This window comes from Ruditapes philippinarum, unplaced genomic scaffold, assembly GCF_026571515.1.
Source record: "Ruditapes philippinarum isolate M1 unplaced genomic scaffold, ASM2657151v2 ctg5186_1_1_1_1, whole genome shotgun sequence".
NCBI classification, from domain to species: Eukaryota; Metazoa; Mollusca; class Bivalvia; order Venerida; family Veneridae; genus Ruditapes; species Ruditapes philippinarum.
In genome coordinates this window covers 59,924-68,824 of record NW_026861590.1, presented here as the reverse complement: position 1 = coordinate 68,824, position 8,901 = coordinate 59,924, and the positions used below count along the sequence as shown (strand labels likewise).

The 8,901-nt window shown below is 31.1% G+C and overlaps 1 long non-coding RNA gene across 1 annotated transcript; it reads left to right on the top strand.

The window, feature by feature from the left end:
- Positions 1-214: 214 nt before the first annotated feature.
- LOC132716254 (uncharacterized) lies at positions 215-4,632 on the top strand. The gene is made up of 4 exons (XR_009623785.1): positions 215-279; positions 3,632-3,759; positions 3,927-4,026; positions 4,254-4,632. It is a non-coding gene; the product is annotated as an uncharacterized LOC132716254 (long non-coding RNA).
- The last annotated feature ends 4,269 nt before the right edge of the window (positions 4,633-8,901 follow it).

The following is an 8,901-nucleotide window of genomic DNA, read 5'->3' as shown; positions in this document are numbered from 1 at the left end:
AAAATTAGCGCTTAAACAAATAATGTTGGAAATAATTTTTCACTTTCTATTAACGTTTTAGATATTAGTTAATATGTTTTGATGTTTGTTGTTTTATTTTTTAGTTCTTTATGAATAATATTAATTAATAAATTGGTATTAGTCAAAACCCCGTTTATAAAATAACGCCGGTCAGGGGAAGTAATTGTTGCGGGTCTATGATTATCGTTCGTGCAAATGGTGGCGCTGTTTAGAAAAATTTGAAAACAACACGATTGGCAATTTATTTGGATTTCGAAGGTATTACCGTTATATGTAAATATGAATAAAATCTAGATGTTCTTTGAAGTTTGAAAAATGTTCTTAAATAACATCAGGAGACTTTTTTAAATTTAAAAGACTAACTTGAACTTCTGGAGAATTTAAGTGCAGAGTAAAAAACACCTACAACATTTTGAAGAGTAAACATTGGGTCTACTTAACGTTTTTCTTAACTATCTTTTGAACGAAGGGGCTAGCTTTCTTTAGTTAGTTAAAATATGTTAGCTGTAATTTGGTTTAAGCAAGACTTTTACCAGTTGATGCATATTGAACAGAAAGCTTTTCATCAAAAGTTGAAGTGCTTCCTTTAAAGTTTCTATAAACAAGAAAGGTAAAATAAAGATTGGAAGTCTACTATTTAATCCTACATCCTTTATTTCTTTAAGAATACCATGTTTTCATGCTGTATCATAAGGTTTTACATGATCAAGTGAAATTGAAGCCGAGTGTTGTTTATTTATTAAAGATTTTCTTATAAAACTCGGGATATATATGATGATTGTTTGTACTATGTTGTTCACGGAAACATGACTGAAAGCTAGAAATTATTGCTTTAACTTATAAATTCCATACCAGGGGATTATTGACCATTCTATCAAATGTTTTGCAAAAGAAGCCAGTAAGTGAAATTGGACGGTAATTTGCAGGTTTAGGAATTGGGATAACCACAGCTCCTTTCGAACTTTTAGGAAATTCACCAGAAAACGAAATGTTGTTAAATATGTTAAGAAGGGCACGAAATGGCAGTAATTCAAGAGATTGATGTGGAAGGTGTTTAGGAAATCATAGTAAATGATATCTGGACCTACTGTTGTATCTTTTGCTTTCTTGATCGAATCAACTAAATCTTTGAAAGAAAAGAAAGAATTGTGAATTTTGTCTTTTTCTAAAGTAAAATTTATTTGTTCTCCTATAACTTTAGAAACTAAATGCTGTAGAAACGCATTTAAAATAATTATTTGAAGAAGAGTTTTTTGCAAATGTTTTCTCTTTTACCTTTTTACAATTATTAGATTTCAATTGACTAAGTAGTGGGATATCTTTTTGATTTACCGCTTATCTATCTAACTGCATCCCATAATTTATAGGGATATTTGCATTTATATCTGAAACATACGCCTTCCATTTCTTGCGCTTAGATGATGAATTGATCTACAAGCTTTGGCTCTAAATATTTCATGATGTTTTAGGGTTTTGGATGTTGGACAACGCTCGAGTTTTTGAAAGATAAACTTTTTATTTACTAACGGCTTTCTAACGTTTATCATTGAACCATGGTTTCTTTTTTTTTGCAATTCATTGTACGTACTTATACATACTTATTTTAATGGTTAAAATGCTGTTGTGAGCAATCTGTTATAATGCTGAAGAAAAGGTAACAGCTATTTTATCAGAATTAAAATCAAAATCGGTCTGATTTCTTTTAAAAAATCTTAAAAATCTTTTTAAAAGATGTGTTTATCTTAATTTAACTTTTTACGTCTTATAGACATGCTTTGACGGCTTTTGCCCCCCCCCCCCTTTTGAGGCCACAAACAGTGAAATGTCCTATTTAGGCCCAAAATACTGTTTTTGTATGAGAAATGTTGTTAAAAAAGTGATCAGTTTTTCGACGTCGCCCCCATCAAAAAGGTACATCAAGAGGTTGCCAGAAAGGGGATGGCTTCTGTTCGGGGGGCTTGAAGGTGGAAGACCCCCTCATCACCAAAACTTTTTTAGACCCGTGACAGGCTTAAAATGATCTCAGGTCGATCTTAAGGTAATGTGTAACCAAGCTGTAAAACCTTTTACTGTATCTCAATCCATTGAGAAGTTGCAGGACTTCAGTTTTGATAACTGAAATCAGTTTTGAAGAAAACAAACAATGCAAAATAGTGATTTTTCGCAATTTTGAGACGTACCCCGTTGCCATGCTAACAGAAAATGAAAGATTGAGTATGCAGTTACAGAGGCTATGGTCCAGTCAACATTTGTGCCAAGTTTCATCAGTATTGAAGCATTTTTCATAGTTTCATAATAGTTTGAACTTGTAACAGGAGGCTTTTAAATGAAAACGGACATTTTTCACAATATGCTCATGGGGTAAAAGGTTAAATATATAAAAATGAGAATTTGTACTTACATTTTATAAATAAATCTGCAATTAAGCCTAACATCAGTAGGATTTTAAATTATTATTTTCACTATAGTGTTTCTGTTGAGATTGCACAGAGGCAGCGTGTGTGATTACCATTATTTACATTAGAATCTATTTACCCCACCCACTTTTTGCGTCGCCTCAGTAAGACAAAGAGAAGCCATAGGTGTAGCAAACTTTTGTAAAATGACAAAATATACCATAAACTTGTTTACCAATGATTGTTTGATATACTTGATGGCTCATTTGAAGCACCAGTAAAAGTGAAACTTAGTTTTTGGTAATTTTTTCGATTTTTCATACATTTTTCAACTATAAAATGGCTGAAAATTTGTTATTTTATCCTTCTTTTTCATGAAAAGTCAATTTATTTAAAAAAAACAGTTCATTTACAATATTTATCTTGAACAAAAATGAATAGAATATCCTATTTTGGTAGTTTCAACATAGATATTCGAGTATGTCAATATTTAATAAAATTCAGCCGCCATCTTGGCGGCCATTTTAAATTTTGAGAACCACGTGTATTTTGAGCTTGGGGTCTCGATGAAATCTGATGGGTAAGTAATCAGACTTTTAGCATACAAAGTGGTTTGCTTGTAGAATTATCTGAACGATTCTTGTATTTTTGCCTCGAATGGACTCTAACTATTATGTTTTACTTTAGTTTACTGATTATTTTCTAAATTATTATTATTTATTCTTTAAATTCTACATTAATTTACTTTATGAAATAAATGAGAGATATAAACACATGATTGAGGTGATTTGACACGTTTTCGCGACCTAATTGAATGATTTGGGTTCGGTAGGCCTTGTAAACATGAAGTTATTGATGTCCTTGGCAATTTATGATTTAACAAGTCTTGTCTTTCTTTAATTTATATTGCAGATTATTAAACATTTGTCTGTACTATATCCTATTTAGAATTTAATCAATTTTAAAATTGAAACCTATAAAGTAGTTCGGCCCACTTAATTTACGTCCGAAGACGATTCGTCAATATATATAACTATGCTTATATTTTATTGATAGTATAATACAGTGTTAATTAGTTTGAAAAAATACATTATAATGATTATTATTAAGTTAAGAAACAAATTTGAGTGTTTAATTTTAAAGTTTAATAGTCGTAAATTTAAGGGGAATAATAAATCTATTTCTATTTTATTATATATTATTTTATATTCTAGATTCTGGTCCTGGCTGAAATTTAGAGTACTGCAGCTGTAGCCTGTATACCATACATTCGCTGTAGCCTGTACACCATACATTCGCTGTAGCCTGTATACCATACATTCAACATGAAAAGGACTGTCAGGTTTGTTAAATTGAAATTTATTCTTATCAATTTATTTATTTGAATTTCTTTACGATACAAAGAATAAATTTTTCAACTACTGGTTTTTTATCTTGTCTTAAAATATATTTTTTCAGAATATTCCTGTAACATTATTAATATAAAATTTACATGTTTGTTGATTTCAGGATGCTGCATAAAATGGTCTTAGCTAGAGCCTAGAATGTTTATTTCTTGGGAATATGCTGCAAGGAACTGACGGGGTGCAGTTTTTCTTACCAATCATAGGTGAGACTTTTAAATAGCTTCTTTTTAAAAAGATTTTGTTGTCTTATATTCAGTATTTGCTGTCAATATCAAACTTAGCTATGTTTCAATTTCTATGCTGTTTTATGATGTAAATCTTAGTGAAAAGCATTTAAGATAAGAACAAATCACTAAGTTGAGTAATTATATGTATAATTTGAGATTGACCAAGTCACTTTTAACTACAAACTTCTTATTTTTATTTGCAGAAGCAGTTAGAGACAGCCAAAGAAGTACTCAAACGCTTGACATACCCAGAAAGATCAAGAAGAAAAGATTGGAACAGATTGAAGCTGAATTGATAAAACTATTAAAGTGAATTTAAGCTGCACTTGAACTGTATTTTTGAAATAAAATATCTGAAGTATTTAATATTGTCTTGATATTTTGTTAAACTTGGTTACTTTGCTTTATATCCAAAAATTAAAGTATGGTGGGTTTTCAACGTTGAAATGACATTGAAACTTCAACGTTGTGCCAACGTTGAAGCTGCAACGTTGTATCAACGTTGAAATTTCAACATTGTTTCAACTTTCAAATCCGAATATAAATCCAACCTTATTTCAACGTTGAAATCTGACCAAAATTCAACGTTGAAACAACGTTGATGTGCCTGCTGGGAAATATATTATATTAATTAACAAACATATCTAATTGACTAAAATAAGGTAGTCCTAACGAATTTCATTACAAAATATAAGAATTATGGCAAATCTCCTAAGATGCCTAAATGTCCAAGATAATGCACTAAATCACTACAAAATATGAAAATTTTATCTAATTATAAGAGCCTTGGAAATTAAACAAAGCTACAAGAGGAACATTAATCTATCATATTAATTAACAAACGTATCTAATTGGCTAAAGTAAGGAAGTCCCACCAAATTTCATTACAAAATATAAGAGTTATTGCAAATTTCCTAAGATAGATAGAACACCAATTCACTACAAAATGGGGATTTTTACCTTATTATATCAGCCTAGGAAATGAAACAGAATTATAAGTGCAACATAAATCTATTATATTAATTAACAAGCATATCTAATTGATTAAAATAAGAATATCTCAATAAATTACATTGAATATTCAAAAAATTATGGCTTATTTCCTATGATGTATAACTATACAAGCATGTAAACACTTAAATTCATTAAAAATGGGAGTAACATTACCTGATTATAACCTCATGGTAAATGAATCAAAGTTAAATAAGCAACATAGTATTATTATATTAAGTTATACCTACATCAAATTGACTTATATAAGAAAATCCCAACAAATTTCATTGAAAATTAAGAAATAATGGCTAATTTTCTATAATGCCTTATAAATAACTTTACCACACTAAATCATTGAAAATTTGGGTAAGTTTACCTTTTTATAACCTTTTGGTCACTGAAACAAAGTAAGTAAAGCCAAATAATGTTATACTATCAAGTAACTATACATCTAATTGACTAAAATAAGAAAACCCCATTGAATTATATTGACAATGAAGAAAGATAGGGTAAATTTTCTATGATGCCTATTTGTTCAAGCAAATACATTACATCTTTAAAAATGTGGGTAATTTTACCTTATTATAACCTCCTAGGAAATGAAACCAAGTAAGTAAGGCATTATATTACTATAATATTGAGTAAGAATTACATCTGTTTGATTGATATGGAAAAAAATCCACCAAATTGCATTGAAAAACAAAAAAAGGTATGGCAAATGTCATATAATGCAGACGGAGGTGTTCAGATCCACTATCAGTAAGGAAGTGGTCCCTTCCCTGTCAGATACTGTAAAACTGATTTTTTCATTTTTACAGCTCAGAACTGTTCACTATTGACGGGAAAAGATGTGCAAGCAGACTGATAGCTTAGCCGGTAGTCAGCTTCGACACTGCATTCAAGGGATCCCTGGCTCAAGTCCCAGTCAGGCTGCATATTTTTCTCACCCTTTGACATTTGACTCCCAACAGTTAGTAATAAAACAATGTGAAATTGGCCTTGAAGTTTCATACCATCACCTATTCCAAAGGGGACTGTGATGGATGGTGTAAAACTCAAAGTCCTATTTCACATTGTCCACTGTACCCATTCAAGGACGAATTTCAATAAAGCAGGGGAATATGTAATGGTTCCGAACTGTTCACTATATAGGGAGATGATGCGTAAGCAGCCTAATACAATATAGTTCAGTCGGTTGAGTGGCAGAACTGTATTCCAAGGGTCCCGGGTTAAAGTCCTGGTGAGGCAGCACCTTTCTTTTTTAACTTGTGACAGTAACAAAAAAGGAAGGTATTAGGCATTTAATGTTCCTTAATAATAATATAGCATATTATAACATATAGTGCATAAAATGTCAATAAATTTCAATTTCAATACTATGAAACATATTTTCTGATGCGCTGCTCTTTTGGTAAATCCATATACTTTACAGTTTTCACATGATTCACAAATTATTGGAGTCCAACACTCCTCCCCTTCTGGCACTTATGGATCGAGGTGCATGAGGTTGACAAGTTTCTCCATTTTCCTCATTTTTTTCTCGCTTACAGTTTCGGGCCCAAAATAGAAGTTTATTCTTAATATAAAACTTTAATTCATTAAATTTCATTAGGCTTTTCACACTTCTATAATCGTTCTTATCTTTTATATTAAAACATATTTTATCAATATCTTTTTATGGAATTTAATTTTTTGATAACAAAAAAAAGAATAAATATATGCATGTAGTTTTACAGCTGATAATTTTTTCAGAACTCATATAAAAAATCAAATTAATATTTATTTTTCCAGGGAAATTTCATTATACGTATTATCACCGAAAATCTTTTTTATATCAATCATGTTTGCAAGTATGTTTTATATTATATATATTTAAGAAATAATATATCCCAAACAGTGATTTTATCACTCAATAACATCATTGTTTGGAGTTCGGATGCGAGGAATTATAATGATGCACATTCGAATGACAAACAGTGATGTTATTATTATCAAGCGATAAAATCACTGATTTGGATATATTATTTCGATTCCAACACGACATCAACAAATAAATGTTGCTGTACTTGATAGTTAAGCAAATTTGCGCCTCAGATTTGCTTCCGTTCTTATTTTCAGCGCGTCAGATTTTTTGTGGTTACGTCACGTGTATAATGATTACGTCAAATGTCTAAATATAGAATGTCAAACTGTGCATCTGTTGCATAATAACACACACTTTCTGTTCTTCTATGTTCAATAGGGTAAATGCGGGTCATGTTAGAATATATTATAACCCATAATGCATGGTATTTATTATATATATTTATCAAATTGAAAAAAGGTGGTTAAAAATTGAGGTTGAAACTTTCAGGGCCGAAACGTCCAGGAGGTGTAAAGTCCTGAAACATATAGATTTAGCCCTTGTCTGGAAAATATGTTTGGCTGCCGGTCTGCAATGTATGTTTTCCTTTGTTTAAAAAGGTCATGTATTAATTTCTTTCGCCTGTATGTAAAAGATTTGATAATTTGATTGCTGATTTGCTAAAGTTACTACCATTCGTTTTATTTTGTTTAGGCCAGAAGGGGTGTCGAAGTAATTATTATCTATCTAAGAGATTCCTGGTATAAAGCAAAGTATTTTTTCAGAAATGTGCATAAAGACGACCCTGTTAAATAATTTTTAATGCATGTATTAGCACTTGATGGCTTATAATTTAAATAATCATTTGTTTAGGCTGCCTGACAAAAAATAATATTGTGCCAGGTTGAGTGCATTCGCGGATTGATATCATTACAGCTCTAACCTGGGACATAAGATAAGTCAGTTTACATAAACCCGTTTAAAATACATGAATGGCTAGCTATCATTTAATCAAATCACTAAACGATCTAGCTAAAATTGTTAAAATTTATATGATAAGGATATTTTATAAGGATATTTTGCGTGCGTTTTAGCGTGCATATATCGTTTAGCGTATTTCGTTTTGCGTGCGTCTGCTTATTTCGTTTCATAAAGCGTGCGTGTAACGTGCGTTTGTATAGCATGTAACGTGCGTGCGTTTTTTCCGGAATGTGCATTTTGCGTGTAAACTGAAACGTTCACCCTACTGTATCACATACACAAAATAAAGACCGTTTAAAGTGAAATAAGAGTAGTTTTCATTAACGCGCCTATAGTATAACGCTAACATTTAGTGCGTCTTTACACAATGTTTGTATAACGCTAATGACGTCATGTCAAATTATATGCATAGATGTGCAATACCATATTTACTGAGTGGCAAAATCGTCACCGGTGTGTGATAAAGCATATTAATACGGGGAAGTCAAAGACCAGGCCCGCGAAGCAGGTCCGGGCTTTGGCTTGCCCGGCTAAAGACTACACGTGTATATTTAAAAGAAAATTCAAATAAAAAACAATTAAAAAAAATATAGAATTCTATAACTATAAATGAAATTTTCAGTGTCAGTTCTAGTCGGGCGCCGCCATTTACAATGTAACTCAATGATAAAAGGCGGGGTTTTCCGATAACGGAACAATTTTTCAACTTTTCGGATTAATAATAATCGTCGAGTGTTCCGAGTGAAAACGGAAGCAGTGCATGTAATACCGAATGACACCTTTAAAACGGAAAGAATGAAAGGATTTTTTTAACAACTTCCCCGTTCATAGGCTTTGCCTAATTTCATATTAGGCATTGCCTAATTTCATATTACATATTAAGCGCATGTCAATAAATTTCAATTTTAATTGATATGAAAGATATTTTCTGTTGTGTTGTCTTTGTAAATCCAATAACTTAACATCACAACCAGTTTCCTTATTTTCCTCATCTTTTTCCTCTCGATTACAGTTTCAGACCTAAAATAAAATTG